This window comes from Oratosquilla oratoria, chromosome 18, assembly GCF_046742065.1.
Source record: "Oratosquilla oratoria isolate Oo_2021 chromosome 18, ASM4674206v1, whole genome shotgun sequence".
NCBI classification, from domain to species: domain Eukaryota; kingdom Metazoa; phylum Arthropoda; class Malacostraca; order Stomatopoda; family Squillidae; genus Oratosquilla; species Oratosquilla oratoria.
In genome coordinates this window covers 5,717,066-5,738,504 of record NC_134794.1, presented here as the reverse complement: position 1 = coordinate 5,738,504, position 21,439 = coordinate 5,717,066, and the positions used below count along the sequence as shown (strand labels likewise).

General features: G+C 40.0%; 1 long non-coding RNA gene and 9 other non-coding genes across 10 annotated transcripts in view; 6 read left to right on the top strand and 4 right to left on the bottom strand.

The window, feature by feature from the left end:
- The window catches only part of LOC143035025 (uncharacterized), a 132,907-nt gene extending 130,665 nt beyond the window's left edge, over nucleotides 1-2,242 (bottom strand). The window contains exon 1 of the long non-coding RNA XR_012967287.1: nucleotides 2,179-2,242. This is a non-coding gene — a long non-coding RNA (uncharacterized LOC143035025). The remainder of the gene's footprint in view (nucleotides 1-2,178) is intronic.
- Nucleotides 2,243-4,173: 1,931 nt separating this feature from the next.
- TRNAV-AAC (transfer RNA valine (anticodon AAC)) lies at nucleotides 4,174-4,246 on the top strand. Its single transcript has one exon. It is a non-coding gene; the product is annotated as a tRNA-Val (tRNA).
- Nucleotides 4,247-4,592: 346 nt separating this feature from the next.
- On the top strand, nucleotides 4,593-4,665 carry TRNAV-UAC (transfer RNA valine (anticodon UAC)). Its single transcript has one exon. It is a non-coding gene; the product is annotated as a tRNA-Val (tRNA).
- A 1,536-nt stretch (nucleotides 4,666-6,201) lies between these two features.
- On the top strand, nucleotides 6,202-6,274 carry TRNAV-AAC (transfer RNA valine (anticodon AAC)). Its single transcript has one exon. It is a non-coding gene; the product is annotated as a tRNA-Val (tRNA).
- Nucleotides 6,275-6,562: 288 nt separating this feature from the next.
- Nucleotides 6,563-6,635, top strand: TRNAV-UAC (transfer RNA valine (anticodon UAC)). The gene has a single exon. It is a non-coding gene; the product is annotated as a tRNA-Val (tRNA).
- A 5,335-nt stretch (nucleotides 6,636-11,970) lies between these two features.
- TRNAV-AAC (transfer RNA valine (anticodon AAC)) lies at nucleotides 11,971-12,043 on the bottom strand. The gene has a single exon. It is a non-coding gene; the product is annotated as a tRNA-Val (tRNA).
- A 1,201-nt stretch (nucleotides 12,044-13,244) lies between these two features.
- Nucleotides 13,245-13,317, top strand: TRNAR-ACG (transfer RNA arginine (anticodon ACG)). The gene has a single exon. It is a non-coding gene; the product is annotated as a tRNA-Arg (tRNA).
- A 191-nt stretch (nucleotides 13,318-13,508) lies between these two features.
- On the top strand, nucleotides 13,509-13,581 carry TRNAR-ACG (transfer RNA arginine (anticodon ACG)). The gene has a single exon. It is a non-coding gene; the product is annotated as a tRNA-Arg (tRNA).
- Nucleotides 13,582-16,840: 3,259 nt separating this feature from the next.
- On the bottom strand, nucleotides 16,841-16,913 carry TRNAV-AAC (transfer RNA valine (anticodon AAC)). The gene has a single exon. It is a non-coding gene; the product is annotated as a tRNA-Val (tRNA).
- Nucleotides 16,914-19,664: 2,751 nt separating this feature from the next.
- TRNAR-ACG (transfer RNA arginine (anticodon ACG)) lies at nucleotides 19,665-19,737 on the bottom strand. The gene has a single exon. It is a non-coding gene; the product is annotated as a tRNA-Arg (tRNA).
- Nucleotides 19,738-21,439: the final 1,702 nt, after the last annotated feature.

The following is a 21,439-nucleotide window of genomic DNA, read 5'->3' as shown; positions in this document are numbered from 1 at the left end:
TCCCATGGTGTTTCTATATCCACCAACTATCCAAACAACCCTGATACGTATTTTCAATCTAATTCCCGTTATCTTTAACAAGTTATACTATATGACTTAAATAATCATACTCTCCAATTTCTTCAAAACTCTCACAATCGATCTATCTTTACTCCGAACAGTCAACATTACTTTTGGCTTTAATCCTACTAATATTCAAATCAAAGTAGAGGTGGATAAAGTTAATTTCACCTTCGATCGTATCTTTGCCTCGAACATTACTTTTGTAGTACCAGACGCTGACACTAAAAATGTAATGCCAAAATGGCACAGCTGCCGCCAAAAATAGTGCCACATTGGCATCCACAATGTTTAATTAATAGATGGACGATATGCATATAACGCCTTTATAAAACAATGTTCCTTCAAGAGCACCAACTATGAGAAAAACCAAATATGTCTATATAATGGTGATTTGGGAAATATGATATTAAGTCTAACATTTTAGCAGTAATCGCTGCCACCACCCAAATCTACCACAATGCAAACATAACTTGACTCTAGTATCTTTTCACCAAACACCATTTTATTTCATTCTACTTTAAGGGCGTTCTGATGTTACTTATAGTAGCAGTATCCAGGATGAGTAATTAACGTATATTTCTAGTTTTCACTGTGTTAATTATTAAACTGTAACAAAAATACAACAAAAATATATGTAGGTCTTATATTCAATAATTACATTAGACACAATTGATTTTAAATTGTTGGACCTGAAATAAAAACCCAACTTGGATGATTATCTTTGAAACAACGATGTTCAAGGTAGAAATATATAATTCAACACACAATGGCGTAATTAAGTTATATAATTCGACGCCTAATGGCATAGTTAGGAGGACATGGATTCTTACGATCTAACTTTCTGGCCACTTATCCAATGTTAACCTTACCTACACCTAACCTAACCTCTTTTACTTTATCTTTGGGAGAGCACATTCTCGGCCACAACCTCACTTCACAAATTTCACGTTCTACCTATATTCTTTCGATCACATGTTCAATAACCCCATGTGTTTGTGTGTACACGTGTGTTTGGTAACACACCCTCGACCCATTTCCTCCCTGTTATGGAGGGGGTCCCGGGCTTGAGACTGATTTAAGCTCCGCATGGCTATCGAACGTGTTCGTATCCATGTACAAAAACACCGACTACGGCTTCGTACCAACACTCAAGACTTCGTTATCTCGTTTCTTGATACAATATCTAGATCTCATAAATCCCCTAAATTATTCCTCAAATGGAATCCTGAACTGGAGGTTGGGGATTTTTCTCATTCTTGGCGCCCTTCCCCGAGTTCAGTAAGGTGACCTCAGGTACCTCCCCATGAAACGTTGCTAGGATGTGCCCGGTAGGATTGGGTCGTCGGAGGGAGCGGAAGATGGGGTGGCGTGCATTAAAGTCTCCGGCAATTAATCTGGGTTCATGGCCAGCTAGGGAGAGCATCTCCCTAGGTGTCAGTTCACCATCTCGAGGACGATATATATTGTACAAGATGAGGATGCCCCGGGCAAGGGCGATCCTGGCAACCAAAGCCTCTACTCGTTCACCGCATGGCGAGTACGGATTCACTTGGAACCAATATAGCGAGCCTGAGTGCCCCCCCCCCACCCCGATACCGAGTTGTATGGTATACTTGGTATCCACTGACTCGGATCGGCCGATTGACCGGCCAATTGGTCTCCTGCAAGAGGGCTATATCCACGTCCTTTGTGGCCAGGGCAGCCCTGTAGGACGTGGATTTTCCCAACGAAGCTCCACTGCCCGGCGAGAACGTAGGAATGCACGCACACACACATGCGATAAACTCAGACAATTATACGTTTTGAATCATGCTGACAACAACGTGTGATCTGTCATGCTGAGAACACTTATCAGAGAAAACTAGCTTCTACTAAGATGTGACTACCATAAGTCAAACTCAGGTCCACAATAGATGTTACCTTACCTTGTGTAGGTCTCGGCGAGTTCGCCTCGGCTACAGGAACGCTACAAGACGGGTAGCCGAATCAAGACCCGAATCAACATCAAAGTCAACCTACCTTATACAAAACAACAAAAATATATTAAGTACATTACCGTTTTGGTGGGTTCAAAACTCCATTTGTATACATACTATCCATTTCAAACAACGGTACCTTTTCCTTGGCCAGCACTAGATTGAAACTTGATCAGCAATGCTAGAAACAGGTGGCTCACGCTGAGGGAAAGAAATGATCTTCATTTGGTTTTGGTCACCTAAGATGCATGCACATGCGCGCGCGCACACACACAAGCACAAAGTTTTCCATGGAATACCTTAAATGAAAGAGACCAAGCTGGAGCAATACATCGATTAAAATCTAAATATGATCAATAGAAAACAAGAATATAGAGCAAAGTGGAACCATACATCAATCTGAAAATAAATAAAATAAAACTGTTAAGTGGCAACTTGACATTAAAGACTGGTTGTAACACACACACACACATATATATATATATATATATATATATATATATATATATATATATATATATATATACCGTTGATGCAATGTTGCAACAGAATATTATGAAAAATTGACAATAATTTGAAAAAGACTATCGACAAGTGAAAAAAATTGTTTTGGGGTTACTTAAGAAGTAAGCCTTTTCCAATATAACAAACAGTAACGATGATCATGGCTTTTCACATGGATGAGGTGGTGCGGGAGGTAAAGGAGAGGGTAATGGGCAGGGGAATGGAGATGGTTAAAGAAAATTGAGAAAAGTGGGAGGTGAGCCAGTTGTTGTTTGCTAACGATACTGCACTTGTGGCAGGGTCAGAGAAGGGAGTTTCAGACAGAGTTTGGGAGTATGTGCGATAGGAGAAAGTTGAAAGTAAATGTGGGTAAAAGTAAGGTGATGAGATGTACAAGGGGAGATGATGGCAGTGAATTGTTAGTCTTAAAGGAGAAAACCTGGAGGAAGTGGATAACTTCAGGTATTTTGGGTCGCATGTGGCTGTAAAGGGGGAGTGGAGGTGGAAGTAAATTGTAGACTGAGAGAAGCAAGTAAATGCCTTGGGAGGATTGGAAAGTGTCAAGAGATATCGGCATCTGGAAATGGATGCAAAGAGGAGACTATATAAAGGTATTTGTGCCGAAGGCACTGTATGGGGCAGAAACATGGAATCTAAATTCTAAGAGAAGCATAAAAAAAAAATTCAAACGTGTTTGAGATGAAATGTCTGAAATATGGTAGGGGTTACAAGGTTGGATACAGTGAGAAACGCGGTGGGATGGAAAGGGAGATGGCAGATTGGACTGATGAAAGAGTATTGGGATGGTCTGGACACATGGAAAGAATGAGATGAAAGATTTGAAAAAAAAGGAGAGGTAGGAGCGAGCTTTTCAGGGGACGACCGAGGATGAGATGGATGGGTGGGGTGAAAGGGGCGTTGAGCAAGAGGAGGATATTTGTTGAGCAAGAAAGGAGATAGGGTGATTGGAGATAGGGGCGAGTGGAGAATGGTTGTGTATAGATGATACTGTGATTATGGGGAAGTAGGAAGTGGTTATGTATGAACATTTTGACGCAGCCCAGAGGGATTTCTCCCCGTCTTCCCTTTTTCTGCATGAAGGAAAGGAGAGGTCGCCGATTAAATGAAGCGGCCTCGCTATGGATGTGCTGTGTCTTGCTGCACTGCTTCTGACCCAAGACAGTGACCGGGATACAGGGATGACCTGTCATCCATGAGAGGTTAAGATGGGAGGAAAATGTGGTGGATAGGAGTGGAGTGCATGGGAGTGGAGTGCGTGGGAGTGGGCACTTGCATCCTGACTTGGCTACCTTCCTTGCAAGGGGGAAAAACCCTTGGTATATTGAAATGGTATAATGATATGCAATGAGTATCCTCCTCGCTCGAGTCTCATTATGGACCTAAAGGTATCCTGTTGTCAGGTAAGCATGGTATACAATACAAACACACTGGTCTTCAATTTGTAATAATCTGGCGAAAATAATGGTCCTAATATACCTTCGGAAAATCTTTACCCGAATTAATCAATATAATGCTAACCATAACAAAAAATACAATGTAAGCCATTCCAACGAAGACCTGATTCCAGTTGACAGGAAGCATCTAAGAAACAACGCACATCCCACACAATGTGCTCATGGTGTAGTGGTTATCACATCTGTCTAACACACAGAAGGTCCCAGGTTCGAGCCCTGGTGAGCACAGGTAGCTTTTTTATTTATCATTATTTTCTTTTGCAGTTTTTTTTTCTTTTTTTTACCCTTAAGTCATATAGGGTAGTTGTTCCGTACAAACCATTCCTCATTTTCTTTTGCAGTTGTTTTTTTCTTTTTTTTTTTTTTACCCTTAAGTCATATAGGGTAGTTGTTCCGTACAAACCATTCTATATCTACTCTCTTGTGCTCCATCATCATTTAGTCTTCTTTCACGCAGATTTTGGTGTCCACCCAACTGAGTTTGGTCACAACAGACTTGCGTGAAGGAAGGTTCGGACCTTCCTATGGCCGGTCATGCTACTCTATTTTTGTACAGAATGCCTAAGCACGCATGGCACTCGTGGTGTAGTGGTTATCACATCTGCTTTACACGCAGAAGGTCCCAGGTTCGATCCCTGGCGAGTGCAGCTTTATGGAACGGGTTTAGACGCTCGTGGGACGAAAAATTACGCAACGGCAGGGGACGCTTTCGCTTTGATGACAAACTTCGTTCCAACGCCAGACGATTTTATTCATCTCTGAACAAGACTCTTCGCTGATTACTGACTACCTCGCCTAATCCCTTCTTCTTTTGGGAATTTTGGTCTAGCTTGGGCCAGACGATTTAATTCGAGAATATTGTTAATAAAGTTAATGAAATCTACATGCTTTTTTGTGTTACCTTCGGCAATTGAAATCGTTATTTCGAACTTTGTGTTCTTTTCATTATCTGCACTTCATGTATATCGATTCATTGCCAAACTTCTTCTTATTATTATTATCATCATCATCATTATTACTATTACTATTATTTTTTTATTATTATTACGTCACCCAAGACGATCTTATTCAGCTGATACGAGGTCCATGAGCTTCAGGTTAATAAACTTAAAATCATTCCAATTCGTTAAAAAATATATAACCCATAAAAACACTATATACCAATGGCCTCTTCCCCTTTATACGGGAGGTAGCCAGCCAAGGTATGACCACTTACAACCACACTCTCATCCATCATCCATTTGGTCCCCCCCACCCCAGTTCCTTGTGGATGATGGGACACCCGTCTACTGAGAATGGACATCAATTCACTAGAATCAGTACAGAGGAGAATGACCAAAATGATACATGGGCCCAGAAATTTACCTTACAGAGAGGCTTAGGCACCTTAATTTACACTCTCTGGAAAGACGCAGAGTGCGGGGTGATCTAACAGAGGTGTTCAAGTGGATCAAAGGCCTTAACAAGGGTGACGCAATCAAGGTCATCATATTAAGACAATAGGGCAGGACTCGCAGTAATGGATTTAAATTGGACAAATTTAGATTTAAGAAGGAAATACGCAAGAACAGGTTCACTAATTGGGTGGTTAACGAATGGAATAGACTTAGTAACCATGTAGTGAGCGCTGAAACTATCGGTTGTTTTAAGGGAAGGTTAGACAACTTTATGGATGGGGATTGATTGATTAAAGTTTATCTGGCGTCGTAACTGCAGAGGTCATAGACGCCGATTTGTTAAATTCTAAGATTCAATTTTGGGTATAGATAATAATAAGTGATTTACTATGTATAGATGAAGGTAAATATTAATAAATCTAAATTCAGGATTAGGTTTATGGATGGGGATGGCAGGTAGTAACAGACATGGAACTGCCTAGTGTAGGCCTTATGGTCTCTTGCAATCACCTTCATTCTTGTGTACCTTTCACTGCTTGGATTAAAGGCAACGCTACAAGACGCAATACGTCCACAGTTTATTATCATTAACTGTAATCTTAATGCCAGCCAAGCATAACATTAGCTTTTTATTCATAATCTAACGAAAATTGTGATCTTGAATTTAATCAACCTGGTGGTAACCATAACAAAAAATATAATGTATGCCATCCCGTTGAAGACCTGATGTCAGGTTGTTGGGGGCTATTTATGAATGCCCAAGATGCAACTCCTGTACGTTGGTATGTGCTCATGGTGTAGTGGTTATCACATCTGTCTAACACACAGAAGGTCCCAGGTTCGAGCCCTGGTGAGCACAGGTAGCTTTTAGTTTCTTTGTACGTAGGCTCTCTCCTTCTTCTCCTTTTCTTCTATATTTTTTTCTTCCGTGTTTATATGGAGAAGCTGTCAACAGCAAACCATTCTTCATCTCCTATTTTGCGTTCCATTCCCATCTAGTCTCTTTCCAGGCAGTTCTTTGACACAAGGAACCCTCCACTTCCATGGAGTCTTGTTCACCATCTTGAAGACTTCCGTCTAAAGGTTTGTGTTTACCTATGGCTACCCATGGTCATCTATTTTTGTACAAAATACCTTAACACGCACCGCACTCGTGGTGTAGTGGTTATCACATCTGCTTTACACGCAGAAGGTCCCAGGTTCGATCCCTGGCGAGTGCAGCTTTATGGAACGGGCTGGAGTTCGTGGAAGGTTAACCAAAGTTTCGCCACTTAGCAGAGACGCCTTCGCAACAAATTTGGTCCCAACGATATGAAATTACGTCACGCAGCCTCTTCGCTTTAGGAATGTTGGTCTGCCAAACGCTAATCCTTTTCATTCGTTAGAAAGCGACTAATTAGATTTAATCATTGAGTAAAATCTAGTTCACTCCATTAAGACGATTCTATTCAGATGATACAAGGTCTGCGAGTTTCAGGTTAATAGACAGAATTTTAACAACTTTAACCCGTTAACAAACTAATACATGACCTCTAAAACCTCACCCCGATTGATGTCCACATTACACTAATTACTAAATACAAACAAAATCTATGAAAACTAATCAATCTAACCACAATTTGGGTTATGTCTTTATTTTGGCTGACTCCGGGCAATTAGCTTATTGAATGCCCTCGAGAATTGGAGATAGTGTTCACTGTAACTTGTGTGGAACAAGTTATCTGATAGTTAACCCCTTCCCCATAAAAAAAATCCTCCTTGCTTCTTCCTTTCTAACCTCTCCACGTCATCACTTTATTTTTTTTTTTACTCGAGTGCACCATTTCCAGAGGCCCCTTGCCTTCGCAAAACTGTTTCCACCTCTTTGTTTATCTTCGTTCTCTCCAAGTTCTTAACTACTTTTACCACTTTTTTTTTTCCATGCCTCAACCAATTTACCTTTCGTTCCCTCCCATGGTCATCTAATCACTTTACTCGACTGCACAATGTAAACATACGCCTGTCCTTTTGTCCAGTTTTCACATTGTGGCATTTTGTCTGTGGTCTTTTAAGTCTGTAGCATTTTGCCTGTGCCCGTTACATTGTGTGGCATTTTCTCTGTGGACATTATATCGTGTAGCACTTTGTCTGTGGACATTATGTCGTGTAGAATTTTTTCTGCGGACATTATATCGCGTAGTATTTTGTCTGTGGGCAGTATGTTGTGTAGTTTTTTGTCCGTGGACATTATGTCGTGTAGCATTTTGCCTTGATACGAATTTTCCACGTCTCAACATTTGGTACGCATCCAAGGCCCCCCCCACTTCACACTTTTTGTGTCTTCGGACCCGTGTGGTGTCAGCTGTACTAAAGATAACATGATAACAATTCACGAGTTTCTTATTGACTTGTCCAATGCTGCCAACAAAATGACGTATTGCAGGTGGAAGTCTATGCATAAAGTTCGCAAAGGAGACTAGCACATTAATACAAGATTGAAAAAAAAAAAAAAAAAAAAAAAAAAAAAAAAAAAAAAAAATTCATTGTCAAAGTCAAATGAATACTTCCCGACAAATGATCGAATCAATATAAAGAGAATGTCACATGACAATGAACTTAGGGAAGATCACATCACAACACCCTAATGGCGGAACATGCTGTTATATGAAACAATACTAAAGGGGCGGGCGTGGGGCCAGGTCAATCCCGGCTACATAACAATGACCTAAGCTACCGGCCAGGTCAATCCCAGCAACGTAACAATGACCTAAGCTACCGGCCATATCAATCCCAGCTACGTAACAATGTGTGGTCATGGCTTTGGAAGTGTTTCGAGATCTTGAAGTTGTACATTAATGTCGGGGGTTGTCAAATATTACAATCTCGGTCTGACTGAGGCAGAATTATTCTCCGAGGATAAAGAAACTATGGTCTCATTCTGAATGTTCCTACGCCATTATGTTCACATACTATAATGAAAAACACGTGTAGTATTAACCACTTGGAAAGTTGAACAAACGAACCTGAGAATCCTAGTGCACTTTCAGTGCAAATGCACAATACAACCAGCAAACCGCAAAAAAAAAAAAAAAAAAAAAAAAAAAACTCTTGTAAACACATGTTGATATGTTCATGACTAAATGCACAATACAACCAGAAAAAAATCTTGTAAACACATGTTGATGACCTGTCTTAGTCTACATTGGGTAAAACTATCACGAATCCAGGAAATTTCTCACAGACATTACCCCATATCACTTTTTCCCACATACAGGTGGATACTGTCCCACAATGATTTATCGATTCCTTTTTTTTTTTTTTTTTTTTTTTTTTTTTACTAGGTAAGAGTATAAATAAGGAGAAGGATCACGGCCCGATAGTCGTATACAAAGTTGGAAGGAAAGGACAGTGTGTAGAAAGAGGAGGACGATACCCCTTGTGTATTCATTGGGAGTAGCTAAGCCAGCCCATTTTTCTTCTTTAGTTGTGTAGTTCCAATGTGGTTTACTTAGCTACTAGGTTGGTCTGATACAATGTATACTGGATGTGGTGATAGTGTCTGGGCCCTTCTCTTTGGCCACCAGGCATGGGGTTGAGTTCTTGTTCGTTTCCTTTCAGATGCTCTGGGGTAGCGGTGCCTTCAAGTTTGATTTGTCATACAGTGGAGTCCGATGCCGAGAGGTTCTGTTTTGGTTCTTTTGTGGATTCCTTCGATTGTTTCATGAAATAGTGTGAGTTTGACCACTACCAAACCTGAGGAGCCTGCTTTGAATGCTCTGTAGTTGGTTTTACGATAAAGTATTGAGATGGCGTATGGGTATTATATTATTGGTCTAAGGTTTTGTATATGTGTACTTTAACTTTCTCTGACATTGCTTTGGATTTCCTAAGTTTTGCCGCGATGGATTTTCCCTTTTTCAATTTGTCGTTGACATGGATCAGTATGCCCCGCTGGGTTACTCGATTTCCAGTAATTTGCCAGATTTGGAATATTCGATGGTCTCATCTACTGTTATTGGTGTCGGGCTGAACTTCGCAACTGGGATCACCTCGAATTTGGATTCATTTTTATTCTAATTTCTTTTCAAACTCCATGATCTGGCTGATAGTTCTTTCTACTTGCTTCGCCATCATTTTGGTCGATTTTCCTGGATATGTGATAATATGTGTTATGTAGTACGAGTACGTTATAAGGTCGCTGTTTGCCGTGGTAATGGGAATACCTGCTGTGTATACCGTGTATATATAATATATATATATATATATAGTGTTGGTGAAAAACAAGATCCTTGAGGTAGACCACTCTTCAGAGGGAATATTTCGCTTTTGTGTTATTTTAATCGTATTCTCGCTGTGCGCCCTATTAGGAATCCGCACAGGAGTTTAGTTAGTTCTTCTGGAAGCTGCAGTCGGATTATTTTGGGCTTCAGTCCATAATGCCACACCTTACTGAACGCTTTGTTAACGTCTCGAAGTACTCATGTACATTGGTGACGTGATGACATTGTGTTTGCTATCTGTTCATATGTTTTTGTTTATTACTTGTTCTATTTTAATTTATTATTAGTTATATGTCAATTTATTATTCACTATTTACCTGTTTGTTTATTATTTAACTATACCTATGCATTTATTTTATTATTATTTATGATAATTATTTATCATTATATTTTTTCGCATCCGACCTAGTTATGGACCAAAAGGTCTCCTGTCGGCATGCTCCGCCTTTGTAATCCTTTGGTGGTGGTTGTTCCACGGAGTAGTCGGAATCCATATTGCCTGGGGTTGTATTGTGCCTCATCCTTGTTTTTCTTTTCTTCTAGTATCTTTGCTGGTACTTCGAGTAAAGAAATCTGTCTGAAATGTTCTACCTTCTTTTGATGCTCTTTCCGGCTTTGGAATAAGGGTGATTGTGGCGTTTATTAATGGTGTTGGGAAATACCTGTGGCTAGACTAGTGATCCAGACATTAGTCTCCAGACATTTGATCTCTGGACATTTGGTCTCCAGACATTTGATCTCTGGACATTTGGTCTCCAGACATTTGATCTCGGGACATTTGGTCTCCTGACATCTGGTCTCCTTCGTTAACAAAAAACTGGACATTTGGTCTCCATATGAAATTTATCATTAGTACAGATAACCATATAACATATTTGGTAAAGAAACTTAGCAATAAAATATTCAAATATGTTTCTTGGGATCATATGCTTAGTAATTAAATGTTTAATATTACTAGCCGTGGGCTAATCTATCAACCATGTTGTTCGGAAGTTGTGAGAGTATTTTTTTTTCTCTCTCTCAAGGGGATTTGTTCTTGAACCCTTAGATAACAGTTTTCACTTCGTTGGCTGTGATTTGTTCTGTGAGGTAGTGGTCGGTTGTCAACCGGCCTCTGCTCGTCTCGATCTATACTGCTTGGGCGGAGTCATCAGAGTCCATGACTGCCCTTTGTTGTAGACCTATTTTCACAGCAATAGCTACTCCACCATTTATTTTATCACTCGTGTTTTGCCAATATATTTCGTACCCATGAATCTTCATTCTATTGTTATTCTTAACCCCAGTGCTGTTAAGGAGTACGATGTGAGGACTTAGTTGATAGTATATATTTGTTAGTTCATTGCGTCTGTTAAAGGATCAGTGTTGCATATTATGTTGCATTATTTCCAGTTTATGAAAGTCTATTTCTTAGACTGTACCCTTGGTCTCCATGTATGTTCATCCCCTTTTCTATGGTTTGATGTTTGTCTTGTGAAATTATTTGTATTTCCTTGTTTTTTCGTGTAGATAGATGGCTATGAGTCCATTTCTCATTACCTTTCCTGATTTCCTCTCTTATTTGTTGGGATAACATACGAGTATGAAATAACAATGAGACTGCAAGAGACCATAAGGCCTACACTAGGCAGTTCCATGTCCATTACCCCACCTGTCATCCTTATCCATTAAGTTTCTAACCGTTTCTTAAAACAACCGATAGTTTCAGCGCTATATAGTTACTAAGTCCATTCCATTCGTTGACCACCCTATTAGTAAACCAATTCTTGCCTATTTCCTTCTTATATCTAAATTTGTCCAATTTAAATCCATTACTGCGAGTCCTGCCCTGTTGTCTTGTTATGACAATCCCCTTCTTGGGCTCTGTTTGCTGTGGTATACAATTAGAGTGGATCAGTTGAGTCCAAGTTTTGTGTTGATGGCTATTTTCCTTTCTTATAAAGTATTAGAATATTATGTTGATTTTTTAATTCTTAGAACGCAAACGTAAGAAATATTGTATACAATGGATTCTTTGTTCATAGATTTTTTGTATTTAATTACTTTCCCTCTCTAACAGAGTTTTATGTTGATTTACTTTGGCAATAAACCCAGTTAAAGATAAAATCTATCAACAATTCAGCAAACTGCTCCAGTTGTCTATAGCAGTGTGTGTGTGTGTGTGTGTGAGAGAGAGAGAGAGAGAGAGAGAGAGAGAGAGAGAGAGAGAGAGAGAGAGAGAGAGAGAGAGGGGGGGGAGGGGGACGAGATGTAAAGCAGGTACATAGGTCTCCCTTTCCCTTCTAAAAGACATCCTTGTGCTCACCAGGGCTCGAACCTGGGACCTTCTGTGTGTTAGACAGATGTGATAACCACTACACCATGAGCACGCTTCTAGATTCTACCTAACCTCTTCTGAAGAGTTAACCACAAGCGGTCTTGGAGTAATTATAATAATTACTCCATTAATCCAAGACTTCTTCCTCCAAAACTGATGACATATTGGCCAAGTGTTCTTGGCACAATGCAAATTGAATCTTAAGGTAATCGTCAAGTCTTTCTATGGTGAAGTGGTCACAACAACGCTCGTTCCTCAAGGTAATACCTACGCCCACGACACAGCATTCCCGTTACTCATTACCACAGGTACATTGCTGAAAAGCATCTGGTATATACCAGCATATTTTGGTTTTCGGTGGTTGTGATGGTAGTGATGGCGAAAATATTAGGAAAGAATTGGTTTACTAATAGGATGATCAACGAATGGAATAGACTTAGTAACCATGTAGTGAGCGCTGAAAATATAGCTTTTAAGAAACAGTTAAATGACATGGATGGGGTTGACAGGTGGTAATGGACATGGAACTACCTAGTGTAGGCCTTATGGTCTCTTGCAGTGTACTTATTCTTATGTTCTTACATCAACATGAGAGGGGCTCGCACGGGTAAGAATCGCATGTTTCATTCAATGGCCATTGTAGTATACCTCAAGTAAAAACCAACAAGAATGTACTTTTAGTTTCGTTATACAACCTATATATAAATTCTGATTGCAACCCGTCTATTCTATTTGTGAGACATCTTTACATCAGGGTGTTAGCGACTCAAGAGAAAATCGCCAGAGGAGAAATAAAGTTTATATCTACATTTCTATATAAAAAATAAGCTTCGCATTTCTATATACTCTGAAGAAGTCCTCTTGGGACGAAACGTTAGTAATAAAACTACGTTTGTGTGTGTGTGTGTGTGTGTCTGTGTGTGTGTGTGTGTGTGTGTGTGTTTGTGTGTGTGTACCTCACCACCCTTTCTACTCATTCTGTCATACATATTTTCCTAATATATATCAGTCCTTTATCATGTAAACCTGATAGCTAAGTATACTATTCTGTTTGGAGCCAACAAATTTTATTCAGTTGAAAGAAATCCTCGCTACTCAATGGCTACATCTTACTTCAAATATCCTTAGAGACATCGACAATCGTCAGATGATTCTTATTCAGCTCAAGAATACTCCGAACCTCCTCTCGTTTACAGGTAGTCCCTCACTAACTCAAATTTCGAATTTGAGGTCCATGCACTATTCACAAGAACGGCCTTGTGGCGCAACGGATAACGCGTCTGACTACGGATCAGAAGATTCCAGGTTCGAATCCTGGCAAGGTCGAGTGAAACATTTTCAAATTATGAAACAAAATACAAGATTCAAGTTTATAAAGCAACCTACTCAATGTCCACGCTACTTAACATATATTTTCTTATACTTGCTACTTAAAATATATTTTCTGTCGAATACAATAGAAAACCCAATTCAAACTAACGAAAAATCTGTTAACTTTGTTGTGGGGAGAAAGTATCGGCCTTGTGGCGCAACGGATAACGCGTCTGACTACGGATCAGAAGATTCCAGGTTCGAATCCTGGCAAGGTCGACTGTCAGTTTTTCCTATTCGCTTTAAACAGACATGGTCACCTTTCATTACTCCTACTGTTAATAATTTCCACAATACAAAGCAATCTGGCTGTGGTCAGAATCCTGGCAAGGTCGCCAATAATCGATCTTCCACTTCTAATCCTCGCAACGAAAATACAACTCACCGAGCCTGGTACAACTCGATCAATAACTAAATCTTGTTCAAGGACACATACCATTAACCCTAAAGACAGCGATGCCCAGTTTGAGTTTCAGCTCAACATTCTTCTACAATCAATTTCTTTCTAACTGTAACAGCAGCAGCAAACATGTAATCACAAACACTATTCCCTCTTAAATCCCTGCATCACTTCCCGAATTCATTTTTTTCTGTTCCCTTAAATTCAACCAATCAACAAGTTTAATTTTAAAAAGACGAAAGGCCAAGAGGTCAAAATATTCAAAGATCTAAAGTGAGACGATGATCCAATAGCCTACCACTGAGAAATATCATTCCAACAGAAACATGGACCCCAAACATCATAGGTAATGTAAATACACAAAATAACTCATCACATGCTTTCGACACCTATTACTATTATCAGTATGGTAATATAAAACCTGACCTACCCTAGCATAATTCTGGTAGACACGTCCTGGTTCGCCTGGTTAGGTTTAGCATGAATTAAATTGAATCGCATTACGCTAATTTGGTTCAATTTGGACCGGGTAATTTGGGATAAAGCAAAAAAGTTTGGGTGAAAATATTACCTTCCTTATCATATTCGACCATCGTGGGATATTCCCTAATGTTGTATATTGCATACACTTTCCCTTAGTAAACGGTATATTGTAACACCCTCGGCAATGTATAAATAATTCATGATACTTTGAAGAATGGAAGACATATGAGCGGCAGGGTAGTGAAGTAAAGACAGAAAACAGTTAAGAGCTTTAATTACCATACCTTTCGTTCTTACCAAGACTTCCTCTCTGAGGGTCTTCCACTGTCCCTCTGAGGAAGTCCTGGTAAGGAAGTAACGTTAGAAAAAAAATCCAACTGTTTTCTGAGTTTACCTTACCAACCTGCCACTCAGACGATACACTTCTTCCTCCTATTGTATGGGTCTTTTTCAGTACAATGTGGACCTAATCTGCAGGTCCACAATCTACAGACTTTCAACATGCTTCTCTTCTACCTCTACCTTTAACATTTTACGAAAGTAGTCAGGGATAAACTCGGTTCATGACACCTGTGTTTCCTCTTCCCACTCACGCCAACCTGTCAATGTCTCAACTACGGATGATATGGACATTACATGCACTTGCTGTAATAACTGTCATTTATTTTATATTATTTGTTTATTTCTTTTGTTATCATTTGTCTGTTAGTTTATCTGCTTCTCACTTATTATTTGTTATATGTTAACTTATTATTTACTATTTACCTGTTTGTTTATTACTTAACTATACCTATGCATTTATGTATTTTATTATTATTTACATTATATTTTTATTTATTCATTTATCATGATTATATTTTTTCGCATCCGACCTAGATATGGACCAAAAGGTCTCCTGTCGGTATGCTCCGCTATGTAATCCTTTGAGTTATACCAACGATTCGGAGAACATTTATTTGAACTTTGGTTCTATGGGTCCCATTTGGCACAGAAGCTTTCGCGATTCCCTACCTAATTATCATGTGGTACTGACCCGTGCATTCACGTTACTTTGCATTTGGTAAAATCCAATCTGCTGCGAGACATGAGATACAAATATGTCAACCCTTTTTTCATTTGACAGTAACTTCTGACTTCTTTCTCAATTATCCATAACTATTTTTAATGTTCATTAAATTACTTCTAAGCATCTCACCAAACCACAAACCTGAACTATCTGCCTAATACAAGAATTTACTTCCAGACCCCCCCCCCGTTACCTTAATATGTTCCCATTATTATGTCGAGACGCATGTACATAGGACCTTCCTATTACATTTCAAATAGGTTCTATCCATTTCATGAGCAATCACCTTCCCCCTCCCCCTCGATATCTCTTTTAACGAATCTCGTAACGTGTGACCAAATTCCTAAACTTCCATTTACGCTACTCGTTCACATTAAGAACATAAGAATAAAGGAGACTGCAAGAGACCATAAGGCCTACATTAGGCAGCTCCGTATCCATCACCACCTGTCATCCCCATCCATAAAGTTGTCTAATCGTTTCTTAAAACAACTGATAGTTTCAGCGCTTACTACATGGTTACTAAGTTTATTCCATTCATCGACCACCCTATTAGTAAACCAATTCTTGCCTATTTCCTTCTTAAATCTAAATTTGTCCAGTTTATACCCATTACTGCGAGTCCTGCCCCGTTGTTTTATTATGATGACCTTGTTTGCTTCACCCTTGTTATAACCTTTGATCCACTTAAACACTTCTATTAGATCACCCCGCACTCTACGTCTACTGTGAAGATATCTGAAACCCTCTCTTAATGGTTAATCGATCATTTGTCAGATTCCAGTTTTTTCTTTTAAAAACCTGTCATTATAATCTGTGTCTTATCATTGTATCTTGTTACTTCTAGATTATATTTTACACCAGGCTTGGTCATCTCGTACTTCTTTATTCTTTCGTTTTAAGACACTAAGAAGTCTCGCATATTGAGTTTATGGACATCTTTCCATCTCCCGATTATTCTCGATTAGTACATTAATGACTGCCACCAGCCCATATTCATCTAAGAGAAATCACCTACGCAGAGATTATGATTTGTTCTCACTGACATTTTCAACAATATTGACTTAAACATTCTATTCGACCGAGGCTCTACAATGCGAAAGTTGTGTTCAAATCAGTTTCCTTAAACCAGTGGTGTAAAAAAAAAAAAAAAATCGTACCACTATCCAATATAAACACAGTGCAAACATATGAAAAAGATTAATGATACAAACCTTGCTGAGAAATTATTAGATATATCCAATTACTGAACAAAGGTACTTTTTTATTTCAATATAGAAATGTCAATTAATAGGTTACAATGAATGCACATTATGCTTTCTCATGGTAAATATACAGTACCACTGCACGGGCTGTGTTTCGTATCCTCAGGTTTAAGGTTTCGTACCCCAAGATAAAGAACCGTTGCCTTAAATGATCCTTGTGTTCTCAATACACACATTGTCACCCGAAACGATAATTACATATAATGGGTCACAGGAAATCCGAAAAACACACTCGACAGCCCAGGTAAATCAGAAAAAGCTACCTGTGCTCACCAGGGCTCGAACCTGGGACCTTCTGTGTGTTAGACAGATGTGATAACCACTACACCATGAGCACATAGTGTGACTACGCAGAGAATCGGAACCCATCGCCCCCTTCGAGTCCTCGGCTAAATCTTAACAACTGACCTCTTCCGTGATTACAAAGGCGGAGCTTGCAGACAGGAGACCTTTTGGTCCATAACTAGGTCGAATGTGAAAAAATATGTATAATTATAAATTAAAATTATAGTAATATAAATAATAATATAAATAAATGCATAGGTATGGTTAAACAGTAAAGAGGTAAATAGTAAATAATAATAAATTGACGTATAACTAATAAATGAAAATCAAGCATATAATAAACAAATAGAAAAGGGGACGAATCGCAAATGGATATAGTAGATCAATACATACATGCATACATACATATACCAAAGGCTTTTTCCCCTTTACACGAGGGGTATTAAAAATAATAATAATAATAAAAGGCATAGAAACCACTCCCACCCATTCCATTCCCTACATATTCTACTCCCCTCCCTCTCATCTTGGCACCTCCTGGATGACGAGTCATCCCTAGATCTTGTCCACTGCCCTGGGTCAGAGGCAGTGTCACAAGACAGCACATCCACAGCAAGGCCGCTTCATCAAATCGGCGACCCCTCCCTCTCCGTTCGAAATTACAATTACAATTGCCGAGGATAACACAAAAAAGTATGTAAGCTCATTTCCATTGCTGTAATGACTGCCATTATTCTATATTATTTGTTTATTTTATGCTTGATTTTCACTTATTAGTTATACTTCAATTTATTATTTACTATTTACTATTTGACTATACCTATGCATTTATAATTATTTATCTTCTGGTAAGAAGATAGATAATAATTTAAATAAATGCATAGGTATAGTTAAACAGTAAATAATAACAAATTGACGTATAACTAATAACAAATGAAAATCAAGCATATAATAAACAAATAATATAAAATAAATGGCAGTCATTACAACAATGGAAATAAGCTTACATGCTTTTTTGTGTTATCCTCGGCAATTGTAATTGTAATTTCGAACGGAGAGGGGGGGGGGTCGCCGATTTAATAAAGCGGCCTTGCTGTGGGTGTGTGGTGTCTTGCGACACTGCTTCTGACCCAGGGGAGTGGACAAGATCCATGGATGACCCGTCATCCAGGAGGTGCCAAGATATGAGGGAGGGAAGAGGATGGAGGGGAGTGGTGTGTGTAGGGGATGGAATGGGTGGGAGTGGTTTCTATGCCTTTTTCTTTTTGACTACCCCCCGTGTAAGGGGAAAAAGCCTTTGGTATATGTATGTATGTATGTATTGATCTACTTTATCCATTCGCGACTCTTTTTTTTTTTCCTATTCCCGGAAACAAATGGGCCGGCAAGGCAGCTCAAGAAGCTGCATCCTCTTTCAGTGCTTCAAAAGAATGAAGGAGACTGCATGAGACCACAAGGCCTACACTAGGCAGTTCCATGTCCATCACCACCTGCCATCCCTATCCATGAAGTTGTCTAACCGTTTCTTAAAACGACCGATAGTTTCAGCGCTCACTACATGGTTACTGTAGTGACTGCAACAGATGTTTTCCCTATCCTCTGGTCCACACAACAAAATGTGTGACGAAATGGCAGGAACACACAAGCCATTTTATATACATAATGGACAATAAAGGAATAACTGAGCCCTGGAGAACTCCACATATAACACTCCCACATTTGGATTTTACACTGTTAATAGTGACCTTCTATTTTCTGCCACTGTTCCACTCTAATCCATTCAAACACTTTTCCTTTTATGCCATGACAATCAAACTTCTTGTTTGCTAACGAAACAAGAGACTTTCGTTTCGCCTAGGACATCTTCTGAGTAATGGCGCCTTTCCTCCCTCCACCTCCCCTTATTACGGGCTCAAAGTCCGTGGGAGTGATATTTCACTCCCAAATAAAAATTATAGTAAATAAAATAAAACAAAATAAAAACTCGTACCCCCATCTACTGTAGATATACTGCAAACATTATTTTTATTGCATTATATCTATACTGGATGGGGGTACGATATTTTTTTTTTAAGATAATCAAGGGGAACGGGCATTGAAAAAGATTAAAAACTACTGACTTAGGACTGTTACAACGCTCCTACATGTACCCCCGCCCTACTGGCTGATCCTTGGCTTAGCTTATGACAGTCTGTCTATGGACGGCGACGACGTCAGCGCTCCGTTGAATATAACGACCCGACCCTAACATCGCATTCCAACAACCCAAAATGACAGTAACGCCGTTATGTCGTCCACACGATACACCCTCTGGCTAACTGTCGGGAACATAACCTTTCAGTTTTAATTGTATACAGTACTCCATTGAGGCTTGTTAACCCACTGTCGGAGATATAAGATGGGCAGAAAATCTGTATATTTCGACCACTATATGTTGTCCCCTTCAGCAGAATGATAGTGTGGAGTGAGAGAATAAATATAGCTAAGAGGGGGTACATTTGGGGACAGGGAAAAGGGGAGGGGACTCAAGTTATAGTCCTTGATAGTTCATTGTTAACCTGTACTATTTAGATGCCTTCTACCTCCTCCCTCGGCCCCTGGACTGGTGGCGGAATGGTAGAGTGGCAGAGTATCGCGAAGCAGTTCCGAGTTCGCGTCCCTGATCTGCAATCAACATTAACCGTAGGTATGACTCCAGTGACAAAACCAACCCTTTTAACAATGGAAAATATAGTTTAAATATGTCTCCGGTGACCCCATCCTTTGGGTAACCACAGGCAAGAGCAAATCGAAAAGGAGTCAGCGACCTTGCCAGGATTCGAACCTGGAATCTTCTGATCCGTAGTCAGACGCGTTATCCGTTGCGCCACAAGGCCACGGTATAAGATGACTACCTGCTGAATATGGGTTTATAATATATAGATATTTTCCTAAGCATTAGTATTTTATGTTATTTAGAGATGCTGATAATAACATTGATGATAACAATTTTATTTGGCATTGAATCAATATACATGAAGTGCAGATAATGAAAAGAACAAATGGTTCGAAATAACAATTACAAATGCCGAGGATGACACAAAAAAGCATTTAAGCTTATTTCCATTGGGTCCTCAGACAATACTTGGTAAAATTGAAACAGGTAACTAATTACAAGTGCATCAACTGAACACACCTTACAACCTGTTTACAAATATATACTGTATATATTTTTGTAGGTACAAGTTCTTGTCAATCTTAACTATCGACTGAAATTAGGGATGGTGCCTATATGAATGATGAAATAACGATGACAAAATACTTGGCCGAAAGGCAAGTTCACTCAAAAGTAGACAGTCAACATGGATGTTTAACGAGTGCACTATTCGTCCTACGAAAAAAAACTGGTCATCATGACTGATGGGGATTCAAGATTCAGAAAGGTAATCGATAACATGAGCACACAGCAATTTTACAATGAATTGGTTGGCAAAAATGGAGTCTGGACTATCAAGGGACAAAGCTTGTTTAAGAAAAGATACAATTACCTTTCCCCCACAAACGAAGTCACTATAATTCGAAAGCTCAAGCAACATGCTCATTCCCCGCATTTGTAGTTCTTTATGCTTATGCATGCAGCCTTGTCCTCATAGGAAGGCATTTATACACCTGTAGATTGGTACACTGATATCCAACGTGTAAGGATTACGATTAGAGGCCATGGTTGCTAACTTAAACACAAGACAACCTCCGTGCCAACTGCCATATATCGGGATGACTGGATTTTGGGTAAAAATTGTACCAAAATATCTACGACCAACTCAAGACTCCCCGAAGCCGTTGCCTCCTCCACCCCCACGGACTAACCCCCACCCCCGTCCCCCGCCCCCTCACGAGCCACTAGGTAAGCCACATCTCTGTTGGCGCCAAGGTCAAGTCCAGAGCTCTGTTGGCGCCAAGGTCAAGTCCAAAGCTCTGTTGGCGCCAAGGTCAAGGTCACAGTTCTGTTGGTGCCAAGGTCAAGGCCACAGCTCTGTTTGACGCCAAGGTCAAGTCCACAGCTCTGTTGGCGCCAAGGTCAAGGTCACAGTTCTGTTGGTGCCAAGGTCAAGGCCACAGCTCTGTTTGACGCCAAGGTCAAGTCCACAGCTCTGTTGGCGCCAAGGTCAAGTCCACAGCTCTGTTGGCGCCAAGGTCATGGCCACAGCTCTGTTGGCGCCAATGTCAAGGCCACAGCTCTGCTGGCGCCAATGTCAAGGCCACAGTTCTATTAGCGCCCAAGGTCAAGGCCACAGCTGTTTGGCGCCAAGGTCAAGGCTACAGCTCTGTCGGTGCCAAGGTCAAAGCCACAGGTCTGCTGGCGCCAAGGTCAAACCCGCAGTTCTACTGGCGAAGTCAAGTCCACAGCACTATTGGCGTCAAGTCCACGGTTCTGTTGGCGCCAAGGTCAAGGCCGCAGCTCTCCTGGCGCCAATATCAAGGCTACAGCTCTCCTGGCGCCAAGGTCAAGGCCACAGCTCTCCTGGCGCCAAGGTCAAGGCCACAGCTCTCCTGGCGCCAAGGTAAAGGCCACAGCTCTCCTGGCGCCAATGTCAGTCC